This window comes from Stigmatopora nigra, chromosome 20 (genome assembly GCF_051989575.1).
Source record: "Stigmatopora nigra isolate UIUO_SnigA chromosome 20, RoL_Snig_1.1, whole genome shotgun sequence".
Classification (NCBI taxonomy): Eukaryota; Metazoa; Chordata; class Actinopteri; order Syngnathiformes; family Syngnathidae; genus Stigmatopora; species Stigmatopora nigra.
The window spans coordinates 3,170,950-3,188,249 of record NC_135527.1 but is presented as its reverse complement, the minus strand read 5'-3'; the positions used below and the strand labels follow the sequence as shown (position 1 = coordinate 3,188,249).

The window sequence follows — 17,300 nt, the reverse complement described above, 5'->3', positions numbered from 1 at the left end:
ACTGGGACCAATGTTCCCTCTAATTTTCCGTTGGTTTGGGCAGAAAGACAACCTCCCTGAGCGCACTGAGTACCAACCAGTGTGAGCGACATCATCATTGCTCGCTATTGGCAGACCAGTATCACACCTGCCATAAGCAGTTGCATGCCAATGTTCCCTCTAATTTAAATAAAACATGCTGTAAAACACAAAAAAACTTTGCAAAGTTGGCAAATCTGTCAAATGTTTAAAGTCAATGTGGCCCCCAGGCCAAAAAGTTTGCCAACCCCTGCAGGAGATAGATGAGCCAGGGGTCCCCATACAGTGACACTTTTTTTCCTTAGGTGGCAATATGCCACATCGCCCCCTAAATAGATCACAATTTGACAAAACAAGGGCTCGTCCGGGAGTTGGACCCGGCACCTCTCGTACCCTGAGCGAGAATAATACCACTAGACCAGTGCTTCTCAAATATTTTCTGTTAGGCCCCCCCCTAGCAAGAAGAAAAGTATTCGCGCCCCCCCCCCCCACTTCCCACCGTGACTATAAATAAAATCATTTTATAAAATTGTTATAAGTACAACATTTTATCCTTATTAACATTAAAGAAAAGAAAAAAAAGAAAGAAATATAGTCAAACTTAGAAAGAATAACTTTATTAATTCTTGTTTTAAGTCTGCAACAGAAAAGATTTTAAGTGCATCAATGCCTGAAATAAAAAATAAATGAGACCGCCACTGCCAGCTACTGTAGTAGACGCGCAATTACACTTTATACTAGTATGGTCAAATAAAATCCTGTTCCCCAGGGTTACACGCGCCCCCCCCGGGTATCGCACCACGCCCCCCCAGGGGGGCGCGCCCCACTATTTGAGAAGCACTGCACTGCCAGGGTTGCCCATAAAGTGACACTTTTTTTCTCAGGTGGCAAATGTACCATATAACCCTCCATATTAAATCTCAATTTGACAAAATAAGAGCGCTTCCGGGAGTTGGACCCGGGACCTCTCGCACCCTAAGCGAGAATCATACCACTAGACCAACGAGCCATGAGTGCCCTATAGGTGACACTTTTTGTTGTCAGTAGAAGCATGTGACCTATCAACCCATATAATAGATCACAATTGGACAAAGCAAGGGCTCATCCGGGAGTAGGACCCGGGACTGTGGGATCTAATCCATTTACATTCAATAACTTCGGATCAGAGGAAGCACACAGAGTCAGTCATGATGAGATTTTCTGGACTTCAGCTGTAGGAGGGGGTCTGAATAGCCAGCGCTGGGAGATGCGTCCATCCCCCAGCCTGACCAGTTCGAATCCCCCAACAGGTGAGGTAGTTTTATTAACAGAACGTCATGTGACATAGGTACAAACTTTAAGCGGGAAAAGGTGAACAAAGAAATGGGTGTGTCATGGTATATGACGCCCCCTAACTCATAGGTGTTATGATGGAAATTTCCACTAGGCTATCTAAAACTCTATCCTCGTGACTATACTGAATAAAATTATAAAGAATAATTTCTATACTCCACAATTCCCCCCTATAGTAACTTTGAAAGAATTGTCATTAAATACATCAATTTATATCCCTCCTATCCAGGTCCTAGAATACAAATATCATCAGCAGTTATTAATCAATGGGTTTGGAAAACAACAAAGTAACTTGTCAAGGCAGAGACAAAAAACTCGAGGTAATTTTAGTGTTATTCGAGAAAAAATCCTCTGCGTCCCTTTTTATGAGCGAACACAATTTTTAAGTCAAGACAAGTACAATTTCCCGGAAGACTCGACATACCGAGACTCGTCACAATTTGAAAGAGTGGGAGAATCTCCATTATGATTTGCCATGCAGTGATACTGAATGTCACTGTAAGCTACCAGCGTGTGCTAAATAGTATTTTGAATCATGACTTTCATACAGGGGATTACACACATAGAGAAAATACAGAACAGTAACAAAATCGCAAGTGAGGGAGTTGCAAATTTAAACAGAATTGAGAACCACGACCCGTGTTGGCCAAGGCTTTCATTTCAGCTATAGCACGAGTCATGTACTGGTTTCATCTGCGATGAAGGTGCAGCAGTGTTCTCCCATCATGGCACACGCACCTCCATCCTTGGCTGTTATCAGATCCAGGACCATCCGGTCCTGCAACTCCATTCCCCTTCGGGCTTTTAAATCATCTGCTATACCCTGTAGGGCCTTGACAGTTTGGGTAATGCACACATGTAACTGTTCAATGGAACTTTGCCCACTCAAAGTTGGCAAAGTTGCGACAGTATGGTTTTCTGGGGGGGTGGACCACAACTTATGGTCACGTGGAACACCGACACCCCAGATTGAATCATGTTGTTTGAATTGCACTGATTTTGATCTCTTATCGCTTACTGTTACGTTCATTACTGATAGTGTCAGGTTTAGAACCATACACATTCAATAACTTCGGATCAGAGGTAGCACACGCAGAGTCGGCTTGATCAGATTTTCAAAGACTTCAGCTGGGGGAGGGGTCGGCAGTAGCCAGCGCTGGGAGTTTGAAAGTTGAGGTATTTTGCTTCTGCAAAAAAAGAAATGATTGTAAGTAGCAGAGAATGGTTTCGATCCATTGACCTCTGGGTTATGGGCCCAGCACGCTTCCGCTGCTCCACTCTGTTTCTTCTCAATTGTGAAATGACAAGCTGACACACAAATTTAATCAATCTGACTAATCCAAGCAGACATACAGAGGCACATGACAATTCCCTCCTGCTGACTGAGCTCCTGAGGACCACTAGCACAAGCATCTCGGTCTTGGATGTGGACTGTCACATCCACGGTGAGTTCTGCAATTTACAGTTATCCATTTTTCAGTTAAGAACTTCCATTTCAATGAAAAACACAAATACAAGACGTTCGGCGGCACAATTAACATAATCAAGATAACAGCTAATAGCTAATGTTACTATACAAATTGAGCAGGAAGACATTTTTTGTTTGACCAGTATGAGATTTTGTGTGTTTTTTAAAGGTGTTCTTGTGGATTGAATGTTTGACCACACACTGGGCAGGGGAAACGTTTTTTTTCCTGTGTGGATTTGTTCTGTGATGCTTTAAATTGGCCTTCCAAGTGAATTTGTAAATACAAACTGACAAAGAAAATATGTTTAACCTATCTGGGTTCTTTTGTGTGATTTTAAAATCTTTTGGCAACTGAATTTCTGACAACAGACTGAGCAGGAAAAAGTTTTTTCACCTATGTAGGTTCTTGTGGATTTTCAATATTATAAAAACAGTTAATCATACCACATGTCAGAAAGCTGTCACAAGCATACTACCCCTGTACATCTTCCCAAATTAAAACTTTCTATAAACGTTACAAACGTATGCCGCACAATGTTTGCAGTTGTTTAAATATATAGAAATCATCTATCCTGTTTAGTTAGTCTGATAAGATTCATGTCAGAATCTGTATTGTAAGATAAATTCAACATTAACATTTTGATATTGAAAAGGGGCCTATATTTATTGCTTGACATGTGCAATTGTCTTTGTTTCATGATTTAAGATTTCTGCTGCTAAATCTCTGACGCCAAAACTTGGGGGTTATGCTTCTAAGTACTGTGTTCCTAAATTGTTTTGTTGTGATTTGGAAAAAAAGAAACATTTTCAATGTGAAATTGCCTATGACATTCTAAATTAATATTGTCGCGTATATTTTCATAGGTTAAAAAATGGATTAACTTAATACAGTTGAACCTCAGTTATCGCAGTTAATGGGGACCGAGACCACCTGCGAAAACTGAAAATCCGCGAGGTAGCGGCGGCCCTTCAAAAATGCTTTAAAAAAGCGTATCCACGTGCACAAAAGCACCAACAAACTATATGCTGTTCATTCAGGTGTTTAATTCTACATCAGAATGCAGGTGCCATGTTGAGGCATACAAACAAATCAAATACAGTATATTAAAAAACTGTAAAATATGTTGTCTGTTTACGATGACAATTGAGGGTCTAGAACACTGTTCTTACAAACAATTTACCAATTATCGATATTCAGCTTTCAAAAACAAGCAAACTTCAATTAACTAACACAATTAGCTAACATAATAGTCCGGATGGATGATCTTCTGCTGATTTTTTGCGCATAAGAAACAAGGTTATCGGAAGTTGTGAACGTTGTTTATTTTTTTGGTTGATGAAGATGTGCCTATAAACAGCCATGACGTCATCAATACGATTGCTGAATTTGACAGCTCTTACCATGTATCATCAATTTCTGGGCTCTTCAATGGAGGAGATGAGACCCTCCATTGTCGACCAGATTGTCGGGCTACGCTCGCGTAGCTATTTCCTGCTCTCAACCTGTCCAATAAACTCACTTTTCCGTTAATTGTTAACATCTTTCGCTTTTTATTCGGAACTCTCTTGGACTTTCACTTTTTCTTCGGTTCACTAGATGCACCAAGGGATAAAGATCATTTGGGAGGCATCACGAAGGGATTCACAAAACTTTTACACTTTACTTGGCGGGAAGCTTACTGTTTAGCACGAGATAAGCGTGGACTGAGAATGGGCATCGGGAGAAGCTTGAGCTGCTGTAGGGAATGGGCCAATGGGAAGTCAAGTATTCAGTTAGTATTCAGCTGGCCAATCAGCTTGCGTTTATGCAGGTGATGCTTTGCGCATACGTGCATTCATTGTGTCTTAAAATCTTGTAAAATGATGCAATTACTATTATTTTGTAAAATAATGTAATTTCTAATTTCAATTTAATATTTTTCATTATTTATTTTTTTTTTCATTAAAAAAACGCGAAGCTCTGAAGCCGCGATGGGTGAACCGCGAAGTAGCGAGATCCCAATGTACTTTCATGAGTCTATCATCCAAACTGCATGCTTCTACTTGATCTGGATCAGCAGCCCATGGCATATCCCATGTGGTCTAGCGGTAAGGATTCCTGGTTTTCACCCAGGTGGCCCGGGTTCGACTCCCGGTATGGGAAACCTCATACTATGTGGATGGATTGAGAGCTATTGAACTACTATAATTTCCAGAAACAAATCACTACTGTTTTGCACAAGCCTTTCCCACTTCTAACCGAGTAGATGTCTGTTGCTAATGATGTGGTATTTTAATGAGTCTATCATCAAAGCTTCATACTTCTACTTGATCTGGATCAGGATCCTAAGAAATATCCCATATGGTCTAGTGGTCAGGAATCCTGGTTTTCAGACAAGTGGCCCAGGTTCGACTCCTGGTGTGGGAAACTTTGAATTAAATGTCTGGACTGCACCTCTATACTTTCCGGAAACAAATCCCAATTGCCTATTACCTGACCTCTCCGAACTGAAATCCCCCACCTGAAACAGACTCTCTACCATTCCTATGTTCATTCACCCTGAATGCCTGTGAACTTGATGGGAAGAGACTTGTTGATATCTATTGGAGCTACCATCCTATGTGGGCCGGATGGCCTCACAGTGACTTTACCAAATGGCACAAAGATTCTGTGTTCACAACCAGTATGAACTCATGGACAACGGTCCTTTGCAACAAGAATTGGAGGTAGCAACAGTCTATTGGTCACGTCTTGAACCTGAAGCTCCGGCCACTGCGGGACTGTTGTCTGTTCATTACCCGTGGAAATCATTCATTGACTCAATCCGACCTCACCATTCGCCCATGGATTATTTTCATTGTCCGTTATTTTATGACACAGACGATGACATAATCTATCAAGACCGTTTTCAGAAGGTTCTTGGAACCATGCGGCTGACCAGTTAGCAAAGTCAATCGCTGGATACGTAGTAGATAATCCTTCTAATCTGGTTCTATTGGCCACTGCCCTTGACTCTGAGACTGTGCATGAGAGTTTGTCTGTGGGTGTGGTTCTGCAGGCTCAGCAGTCGGCCTCTCCAGAGGAACGGACTGTGTGGGCACATGCGGGTGCTGTAAAACGAGGGGATGGTGTATGGGTGGGTCCCATGGGATGCCCTGTACTTCCCATGGGGCCATTATCGGTGTCTGTCTTGATGGAGGCCCACTCACCCACTCCCGTGGGCCCCCAGGCAATGATGACTAAATTGACTAATCGGTGGCACCCACCTGCTCCTTTACGTCCAATACCCATCATGGGGTAACCCTTTGAACACATTCTAGTAGCTTGTGTTGGTCCCCTTCCACAAACCAAATCTGGCAACCAATACTTGCTGACTGTTATGTGTATGGCCACGCGCTATCCCGAAGCCATTCTGTTGCAAAATATTACATCCCCATTTGTAGTGAAGGCCCTGATCAAGTTTTTCTCTACTTTTGGTCTTCCACGGATTGTGCAGACAGATCAAGGGACACATTTCTTGTCGGGATATTTGCTGCAAACTTTCTTCCAACGATTGGTTGATGCCTCTCTCACTCTGAACTTGGCAAAATTTGAATTTGGAAAAGCCAAGGTTACATATTCGGGTAAGGTGGTGGGTGGTGGCAAGATCCGTCCCTTGCAGTGAAAAGTGGCTGCTATCCAGGCTTTTCCACCTCCTACCAACAGGCGAGAACTACGAATAATTTTAGGCATGACAGGTTACCACTGGGGTTTCTGCCAAAATTTCTCGTCTGTCTCCGCTCCCCTGACTGACCTGATAAGTCACTCCGTGCCATTTTTATGGTCGACTGAGCGCCAGTCTGCATTCGAGAACTGTAAGGCTCTCCTTTGCAGTGCCCCAGGCCTCAGGGCTCCTGATTTTTCTTCACCATTCTCTATTGAAGTCGATGCGAGCGGTCTTGGTGTGGGCGCGGTATTGACCCAGCAGGACCCAGATGGTTTAGTCCATCCCGTTGCGTACTTCTCTAAGAAGTTTAATGCTAGTCAAAAGTGCTATTCTACAATTGAACAGGAGACGCTTGCTCTGCTATTAGCGCTCCAATTATTTGATGTTTATGTAGGATCTACTTCAACTCCAATCGAGGTGTACAATCTGGATAAAATGTTTAACCACAATCAGCGGTTGATGCGCTGGGCGCTTGTCCTTCAAAATTATAATTTGAGTATTCATCACAAAAGAGGCTCACAAAATGTTATGGCTGATGCCCTGTCTCGGGTTTAGGAGGAGAGTTGTATCAGGCTTGTATTGGTTGATTGAGGCAGTTTGGTGGTTCAATTTCGTCAACAGGTTGACTCTTGAGGGGGGAGGTGTTACGGCTGTCAGCCTGGACACACACTGTGTAATAGGGTCTGTGGTTTCTTTTCATCTGCAGGTACATGGAGCTGTGGCTGCACCCCTGTGACAAAGCCCTGCCCAGGCCAACACCGCTGTGACTACTTCCCTATCATCCTATCTCCAATCAAGATTCACTTCTTGTCCTTATTTAAACCCTTTTATTTGTCAGTTCATTCTTGATTCTTGACTTTGACTCAATGGGCTGCCTGTGATTGTAAATGCTGAGGCAGTGGAGTCATTTTTTTTCTTTAGAAACCACATTGTTTAGTGTTGAGTAAAGTTTGAAGGCCCCAGCTTCACCTGATATTGTGAGTACGTTACTCCTTGTTATGTTTAGTATTTATGTTGACAAAGATTTTGGGGTGTATAGGGGGTCTTGAGATAAGTTTAGACACCCCGGGGTATGCATATCGTTTGTTGCATTTATACACGTAGTTTATTCCCCTGTCTAGACTTTGATTACATCAGTTCTGACAGTGGCACCCTTCGGCCTTGTTTCCTGAATTTTGTGGGTGTTCATTTGAACAACTGTCTGGGAGGGTGGTTTTACCGTGTTTGAGGGTGCCACTTTAATATCTTTTGCTTCCCCTATGTTATCCTGTAGTCCAGGTTTTGGTAGACTTTGTTGTAAATAAATTATCACTGAAGGCTACTTGCAGTATTTGTCTGACTCATCCTTGACTGAACCCTTCTGCTGTGGTAGTTGCGACTCCCTGGTATATCTTACCATCAAGGGGAGTCGTAACATGGCTAATCTCCCATATCACCCCATCATAGGTCATCTGGGAGTTGGACCCCGGACCTCTCACGCTTAAAGAGAGAATAATACCACTAGACCAACGAGCCAAGGATGCCCATACAATTACACTTTTTTCCAAGTGATGGGCATACCAGGCTCGTTGGTCTCGTGGTATGATTCTCGCTTTGGGTGCGAGAGGTCCCAGGTCCAATTCCCGGATGGGCCCGTGCTTTGTTGAATTGTGATGTATTATGGGGGTTGATATGTCACAGTTGCCACCTGAGAAAAAAAGTGTCATAGCAGGAAAGCCCCTGTCTCATTGGTCTAGTGGTATGAATCTTGCTCAGGTTGCCATGGGTCCTGGGTCCAACTCCCAGTCGGGCTCCTGCTTTGTCAAACTGTGATTTTTGGTGGGGTGATATGGGACATTAGCCATCTGAGAAAAAAAGTGTCATTCAATGGGTACATCTGGCTCGCTGGTCTATTGGTATGGTTCTAGCTGAGGGTGTGAGAGGTCCTGGATTCAACTCCCAGACGAGCCCTTGATTTATCGGGTGATATGTGACATCCGCCATCTGAAAAAAAAAGTTTAATTGTGTGGGCACCTCTAGCTCGTTGGTCTAGTGTATGTTTCTTGCTTAAGGTGCGTGAGGTCCCAAGTCTAACTCCTGGATGAGCCTTTGTTTTGTCAAATTGTTATCTATTATGGAAATTTAATATACATCTATACTCTTCATTTGAATTTGATCATTAATCAGAAAGTCGGCACTCATGATTGACTTTCCCAGGCCACACAAATTGATGTGGTGGGCTAAATTTGCCCCCCGGGCCGCCACTTTGACACATGTGCTCTGCAGGGAAACAAATTCATACGCGATGACATTGTGATGAAACTCTTAACAAAGGCCCACATGCGACTTCACCCGACCAAGTAGAGCAATAATAAGGATTTACTACTCAATGGAGTGGAGGGACCCTTACCAAACCAACACATTGTCACGCGGCCAGTTCACGGTCATAACTTTGATTGGTTTGTGAGAGAGTTATGTAACAGTCATGGCAAAACTCACAATGTGAGCAGAAGGCAACAACAAGGAGTAAGCTTGTACTTTCTCTGGCAAGTAAAAAGCCGCTTTTCTCTTTTTTGGCAGAGAAAGAAACTCAGTGGTTAAAATATTCCCCGACAAACGCTATTTCGGCCCATTTTTGTTTATTTTGTCTATTTTATGCAAGTTTCTAATTTTACACAAAAGAGTATGTTTTTCCAAAATTTCTTTTGGTGTTTTTTTTCTGAAAAAATGTTTGCTGAATTTCTTCCAACGATTGACTGTCTTCCATGATGGCTTCAAAACAGAACGAATGAATTTTGTGGATGTTAACAAAGACAGTGATGGGAATCCACAAGGCTCCTATTTATGAACGCGGGACTCTGCTCTCTCACCAGTGGTTTTGACATTTTTGTTTAAATGTCAGGGAAGAGGCATTTCCTTTTAAAACAGAATATTGGCAGTGGTGGGATTTGAACCCACGCCTCTTGAGAGACTGGAGCCTTAATCCAGCGCCTTAGACCGCTCGGCCACACTACCTTAGGTAAATCTGTAGTGGGTTTCCACAAACCTACAGCAATCAATCCCAGATCTCTGTGGGTGCAGTGGGACACCCGGCTGACTTGCAGGCAGGCGTGGCCTCAATTCCCAATGGTGCCGGTATGATTGGGAGTGCAAATGGTTGTTTGTGCCCTACGGCTGACTGGTGTTGTCTGCCTTTTGCTTGAAGTCTGGTGGGATAGACTCCAGCAACCCCCGCGAAACTTGCTAGGATGTGTAGTATGGAAGATGAATGAATGAAATTGACATTACTGTGGAGTATAGAATCTATTCTTTATACTTTTATTCAGTATAGTCACTAGGATAGTATTTTGCAGAGCCTACTGGAAAGTTACATCATGACACCTATCGGTTAGGGGCGCGTCATATACCAAGACACGCCCATTTCTTTGTTCACCTCTTCCCACCTTAAGTTTGTACCTCAGTCACATGACCCTTTGTTAATAAAACTAGCTCAACTGTTGGAGATAAGTAGGGATGTGAACTGGTCAGGCTGGGGGATGGACACATCTCCCAGCGCTGGCTACTCTGACCCCTCCTTCATCTGAAGTCTTTGAAAATCTCATCAAGCCGACTCAGCGTGTGCCTCCTCTGATCCGAAAGTATTGAATGTATATGGTTTTATACCCGACTTTTTCTGGTGCCAAAAAACCTGGGAATTCATTTCTGAATTTTTCGGACCGCGGTGGACTGAAAGCTAAAATTTCTGACGTCAGCTACTCTTACTTTGAAAGAGAGGGCATTTTTCGGTCGATCGCGGCCCGTTTGAAGAAGGAACCCGGCCAGAAAGAGGATGCACGCACAAGAGACGGTAGAGCTGTTTAAAATCAAAGTATAACAAGGCTGGTGAAAATCCCATTTTTCCTCTCGTGAAGAAATCGAAGAAAAACGTTCCATAAATGGGAAATATTTGCATATCGTTGGGGAGTATGTTTTTCAAAAAAAAAGGGAATACACAAGAAATGCGGCGAATGTACACTTCGGCCATAGGTGACGTTCGTAAGGAAAACTGGTGATGCGGTTTAGACTAGGGGGTGAAAGAATCCCTCGTAAAAGATTTTTGGAGATTGTTAAAAATAAGGGAAACCTTCCAAAAACACAGCACCTGATGAGTAAAAGAGCGCTCAATAAAAGTAATCTTCATATTAAGTATATATATATATATATATATATATATATATATATATATATATATATATATATATATATATATATATATATATATATATATATATATATATATATATATATATATATATATATAGAGAGAGAGAGAGAGAGAGAGAGAGAGAGAGAGATTGAGAGAGAGAGAAAGAGAGATATATATAGAGATATAGAGAGAGAGATATAGAGAGATATATAGAGAGATATATAGAGAGAGATATAGAGAGAGATAGAGAGAGAGATAGAGAGATAGAGAGAGAGATAAAGAGAGAGAGAGAGAGAGAGAGAGAGATAGAGAGAGAGAGAGAGAGAGAGAGAGAGAGAGAGAGAGAGAGAGAGAGAGAGAGAGAGAGATAGAGATAGAGAGAGAGATAGAGTGAGAGATAGAGAGAGAGAGAGAGAGATAGAGAGAGAGATAGAGAGAGAGATAGAGAGAGATAGAGAGAGAGATAGAGATAGAGAGAGAGATAGAGAGAGAGATAGAGAGAGGGATAGAGAGAGAGATAGAGAGAGAGATAGAGAGAGATAGAGAGAGAGATAGAGAGAGATAGAGAGAGAGATAGAGAGAGAGATAGAGAGAGAGATAGAGAGAGGGATAGAGAGAGAGATAGAGAGAGAGATAGAGAGAGATAGAGAGAGAGATAGAGAGAGAGATAGAGATATATATATATATATAGAACAAAAGAAGAGATGCGAGGGGGGGGGGGGGTAGACGAAAGGATGAGCACATGGCAGGGAGAAGATGGCCGATCAAAGTGGAGCCACAAAACAAAGAAGAGTGTAGCTCAAATGCTCATCCTCCACCAGTTAAATCTCCCCTGACGCAGCGAAACGGGGGTAGCACCAACTCAACCACGCCCTAGGCAAAGAGAGGGGGGTCGCCCCCTCAATAAACTGCACAATGCTCTTAAAGCACCACACGGTGGGGAAATAGAGAGCGAGAGCCCCAACCAGCTCAAATCAACCTCCCCCTGCACAAACAGGGAGGGGTGGGGGACTGAAAGAGACAGGCAGAGAAAGAGAGTTGACAAAGAGAGAGACAGAGAAAGTTGACAGGGTGAAAGACTGTGATGTGGATAGAGACAGAGAGCTGGGGAGAGAGAGAGAGAGAGAGAGAGAGAGAGAGAGAGAGAGAGAGAGAGAGAGAGAGAGAGAGAGAGAGAGAGAGAGAGAGAGAGAGAGACAGATAGTTGATAATATTATGATATATTAGTGACAAATTATGGGTCCTTTATTAAACACTGAAATTTATATTAGGAAATTCCTGAAATGTTAAAAAGGTTATTTTTCCTAAATTTTAATTGTGGTAATAGTGAGCCCAGAAAATGTCTCTTATTTTAAATATAACTGCCTACTTGGAGCGGATAGGAATTCAATAGGAATTCCGCTAGCGCAATTTAGCTATCCTCATAGCTAATTTAGCAATATGAGAGTGATTTGTGATTTAGATTTAAGTATTAAGAATAATCCAAATTATTAAATGAAGACAATGCAGAAATGGCATTCATCCAAATTATTAATGATATCATATGAGAAGAAAACAATGCAGAAATGGCATTGATCCGAATTATTAGGTAAATTGTACCCGACAAGTTTAGATAAAATAATTAATTTAGGATAAGCACAATTTCTATAGGATGGAATAAGATGAATATGTTTAGTGCACGAAACATGATTCATTGTTTTTTTCCAACACTAGATCAAATATGCTTTAGCGTGAGTCATGTTAATGACTATTAAAATATCACGGATTGCATTAGCATCAAATAATTGATGGCAACCAAATGCATTTAACCTAGTTCTTTTGAGAATGATTAGTGCTGATAGGACAGCAAAAGGTGGTTAGCTGCCAAGAAGCCCCAGACTGGGGATGGCGCTCTCCACTAGTGACAAAAATTGCAGACCACTGATGTCTGATTATGAATGAGTGTGAGCGTGAATGGTTGTTTGTCTTTTTGTGTTTTTGATTGGCCATCCACCAAGATATAATCAATCTGTTAGATATCAAGGTGGAAAAGGATTTAGCAAATTGGAATTGATTTCCGAAACTGCCAATAAGCCCTTTTCAGGGATGGCAACAACAAATTATGGAAACATATTTTGTCAAATGACATTTTTAATGAAAAAAGCAGTACTCCAAATGGCGAACTTGAAGTGGAGGAATAAATCTGCTATGCAGAATTTGGGAGCACTGAGAAAAAAAAACTAAGACAGTGACTAAAACACGATATGAAATTCCAAATCACCATTGATTTATAGTGATAATGGCATCCAAATTGTGTTAACAGATTAATTGACTGAATTGACAAAAGGTTCCGTATTTCATTATGAAATCTTTGCGCCTACATAACAAGGTCATCCGGACAACAAAATATGGAGAGCCTATTTAGTAGAGCATACAAAACGCCATTATTCACTACACGGTTGGAGCTGGATGATTCGACTAACCTGGCTATCTGCGTAAAAGAAAAACTTTAAAGAAATGCATTGAATTTGGGTTAGCAGAAGGAGACTGTGCTTCTCAACAGGAAACATGGAGAAGACGCACAAGCAACCCAAAATGAGAACGTCCGTACAAGTGTTGCTGACCAAACAGCAAACATGAAAATAGCTGAAAAGGAGGATTCAGATCCACCTTTGCACTGTAAGGAAGTTCTCTCAGTTGAAACGTTTGAGGAGAGAGGTAAGATAAGATTATTGACGCGATCAGACGTAATGGAAAGCATCCAATATTGATTGGAAAGATTATTGCTCGAGGAGCAATGCCATAAACCATAAGGAACATTTTATATTAGTTGAGAACATTTTATATTAATTGAGAACAAACCTTCTTACAGATTTCTAAAATAAACGATTAGACCGAAAAGAGAAACTACAATGGATAGATATGTACCTAAATTTTAATTTATGTCTGACTATTGGAAAATGTTGATTAAGAAAGACCCTAGGCACACTTAGCAAGATTTATACCACTAAACATACCCATGAATGGGTGAAAAATGTGACCACAATCCTCATCTATAAATATTTTGTGATGTTGTAATATTGATAGAACATATACCAATTGTGTCTCATCTTGTATTCGTGCTTGCTAGCAATTATTATGAAAAGCTAAGGTTCAAAATGTTAGCCGACTAGCATTAGCAAGGTAGCTCAGTCACCTTACCTGACAGATAAACAACTCTGGTACTGCATTTTGTTGATTCGAATTTAAGAGTTTTTAGATTTTTAGTTAGAGATTTTTGCACTTGTGACAACTATTAAGAGTAACCATATTGTGATTTTCTACAGGCTTCCTCATTGGAGTCTAAGCAAAGTTGAGAAACACTGTTCTGCCCGCTTGAGTATGAAGACAAATTTTATTTCAAAACAATTTCGGAAGAGCAGAAATGTGGTGGGAACGAACCAAGCTAGTATTCCCTCACTGAGATGATTCACATCCAGAGTGGCATCTCCTTCCTTGTGGAGCAGAGAAATTACCAGATCACAGAAACTGAGGAAACATCAAAATGGTTATGGCCCGTGTGGGGGTTGAACCCACGACTTTGGCGTTATTAGCACCACACTCTGACCTACTGAGTTAACAGGCCATGTTCTGCAAAATTCAGGTATTTGAATGATAACGCAAATGCAACACGTCAACTAGCTAACCACTGATGTTACGGCAAAAGTAGTTGGACAAGATAGTTTTATCTAACTTTGGAGAGGTCATGGCCCTTGCGGAAGTCAAACCCACGGCCTTAGCATTATTAGCACCACTGTGACCAACTGAGCTAATCAGCCATGTGCAAAATGACCATGATTTTAGTGTGATGACCGTAATTGCAAATGTCAGCTCGCTAAACTGTTACGTTACGGCAAAATGAATCATTGTAGGCAATCTTAACTTACTCTAGGGCAAGGGTGTCAAACGGTACAAAATGATGCAGAAGGCCAGATTTGTTCCCCGGGCTGCCTCTTTGACAACTGTGTTCTAGAGAGGCCGTGCCTGTTGAGCGGTCTAACCCACGACTTTGGCATTTACAGCACCATGCTCTGCCTAAATGAGATGAACAGCAATGTGCTGGCATTGGCTCGGGTGCGACTGTTGGGCCAATCGGCATGGAGATGCGGGGATGGACGGGCGAGGTCGAGCGGAGAGCTTGAACGGATGAGGTCGAGTGGGGAGCGGCGAGTGGAAATTGAATGTCCTTCAAAAAGGGGATCGAAATGTTTAAGTCTACCAGACTGCACTGGCATCTGAGCAAACCCACCACCAGGTTGTGATTGGTTGAGAGCTCCATCCCTCTCTATACCCGAGTATCCAAGACATGCGGGTGTCCTGGTGCCAAATGCACATATGGACACCCTTATGCTTGAACATGGTGTTCATTATTGTCAATCCACTACGAGCGCAGAAATCCAACAATAGAAAACTACTCGGGTTTCAATCGGGGGGGGGGGGGCGTTCTTCCCAATCACCCCCTCCAGGTCTCACATCAACATTGAAGTCGCCCATCAGAACAAGTGAGTCCCCCTAAAGAGCACTCTCCAGCACCCCCTCCAATGACTCCAAAAGGAGTAGGAACTCTGAACTTCTGTTTTGTGCATGCACACAAACAACAACCAGGTGCCGTCCCCTCACCCGAAGATGTAGGGATGCGACCCTTTCGTCCCGCGGGCAACTCCAGAGCCAAACTATGTCGAGCCGGTATTTCTCAACCTCACGCTCAGGCTTTTTCCTAGCTGCATCCGGGCGAGGGAAGATTTCGTCCAATAATGTTGCTCAGCATAAGAGGTCCTCTGAGCCATTCTTTGTCTAATGCCTCACAACAGACCAGTTGGCTATGGGTAAGCCTACCAGGGCTACAAGGCCCCGGACAACATTGCTCCAAAGATCACTGGGGCTGATTAACCCCACCACCGGGACACACAAACTTCACCACCACGATAAGTTAATGACTCATCTGTGCGGTAATATTAGCTTAAATTCAACATGGTATATTGTTTTGTAAATCCTGGCGCCGAATGTCTCGTACCGAGTTTTTGATTGGAATGGAAATTTTTAAATGCATGATGGATGACTCTGTGAATAGCAGGACTAACTCATGACGGCTGAGACCGAGGTTCTTGTGCTGGTGGTCCACAGGAGCTACGTCAGCAGGTGAGAAAACCCACGATTCCTCAGTATGTGTGCTTCGATTTGATGCTGGAAGGTGGAAGAAGCAGAGTGGAGCAGCGGGAGCGTGCTGCGCCCATAACCCAGACGTCAATGGATTGAAACCATTCTCTGCTACTGACAACAGTTCTTTTTTGTAGAAGCAAACTAGCCCACTTCCAAGTGTTACATTGCTGTAAAAAAAATGTTCTTGAAAATTATTGATTCTGCTAAAGTTACCTTTTCTCACTTCATATTCTTCTGATCAAAATTCCGATAGAAATTGATCGGGAATCAGACCTGATCGCATGATTTTCACAAGATCGGAATCTGACAAAAAAACTAATCATTTTTCTGAAACACGTCCCGCAAATGCTTTGACATTTTGATGAAGGCAGAAGTAATACAGTAAAACATGGTCAGGCCTAAAAATCATTGGGAAAAAGGAACAGAAAATCGTCAAATAGGAAAATTCCTTTTTATTTCATTCCATTTTTCTTTTTGTCATCTATTTAAATACTAACAACAAGTGTTTAATTGCCTTCTAGTTTCAAACACATATTTGAGAGCATGTTCTCACCAAAAAGAAAATGCAGTCTCAGTTAAAAAAACAAATGAAAAAGACAGGTAAAAAAGTAAAAACAATCGAAAATTACATCTAAATATGGGAAAAGAAATTCTTATTGTTGGGTTTATTCTGTAATACTATTATATATGTGTGTATTTAATCATTGTTGTATTAAATCATTCTTCAAATTGTCCAAAGAGAACTCAGGGTCATAACCAGTCACCAAGTCCTCATTCCAAGGACTAGTTTCTGGACCTTTACTTTAGAATGCAGACCTAGAGCACTTAAGAAGATGCTGGTGCAGCAGGATCGCTATCCGCTCAACCTTTGTGATTACTCGCATATTGTCGTAAATTTTCAACATTCTCTATCTGAGCCAATTTTGGTCATGGAGGTGACAAGAATAAAACTTGACTGCAAAACCACTCATGGCCTACAAGGAAGACAATTTCAAACTGACTGCCTCCTGAATTAGAATTGGTTTGTAAAGTCCAATGTGTTGCCAAAAGCCGGGATTGAACCAGGTACCGTTACATCCTCAGTATAACACTCCCATCTGAGCTACTTTGGCTGATTATTATGATCACCAACCAACTTGGACTGCAAATTTACTCCTGGCTTACTAGTACAATATTGAAACTGGAGCATTTCATTTAGAGAGTCCAATGGACTGACAAAGACGACGGTCGATCAGGGGAATGTTCTCCATCATTTCTTATCTGAGCAAATTCAGACCATGTTGGTGACAAGAGTAAAACTTGACTGCAAAACTACTAATGGCTTACAAGGAAACAGTTGATTTAGGACACATTTGCCTAGTGCAATGTGCTGCCAAAACCCGGGCTGGAACCAGGGACCTTCAGATCTTCAGTCTAACGCTCTCCCAACTGAGCTACTTCGGCTGATTGATAA

General features: G+C 42.0%; 4 non-coding genes across 4 annotated transcripts; 1 reads left to right on the top strand and 3 right to left on the bottom strand.

The window, feature by feature from the left end:
- The first annotated feature begins 4,889 nt into the window (after positions 1 to 4,889).
- On the top strand, positions 4,890 to 4,961 carry trnae-uuc (transfer RNA glutamic acid (anticodon UUC)). Its single transcript has one exon. It is a non-coding gene; the product is annotated as a tRNA-Glu (tRNA).
- A 4,455-nt stretch (positions 4,962 to 9,416) lies between these two features.
- On the bottom strand, positions 9,417 to 9,498 carry trnal-aag (transfer RNA leucine (anticodon AAG)). The gene has a single exon. It is a non-coding gene; the product is annotated as a tRNA-Leu (tRNA).
- Positions 9,499 to 14,199: 4,701 nt separating this feature from the next.
- trnai-aau (transfer RNA isoleucine (anticodon AAU)) lies at positions 14,200 to 14,273 on the bottom strand. Its single transcript has one exon. It is a non-coding gene; the product is annotated as a tRNA-Ile (tRNA).
- A 2,944-nt stretch (positions 14,274 to 17,217) lies between these two features.
- On the bottom strand, positions 17,218 to 17,290 carry trnaf-gaa (transfer RNA phenylalanine (anticodon GAA)). The gene has a single exon. It is a non-coding gene; the product is annotated as a tRNA-Phe (tRNA).
- Between the last annotated feature and the right edge of the window lie 10 nt (positions 17,291 to 17,300).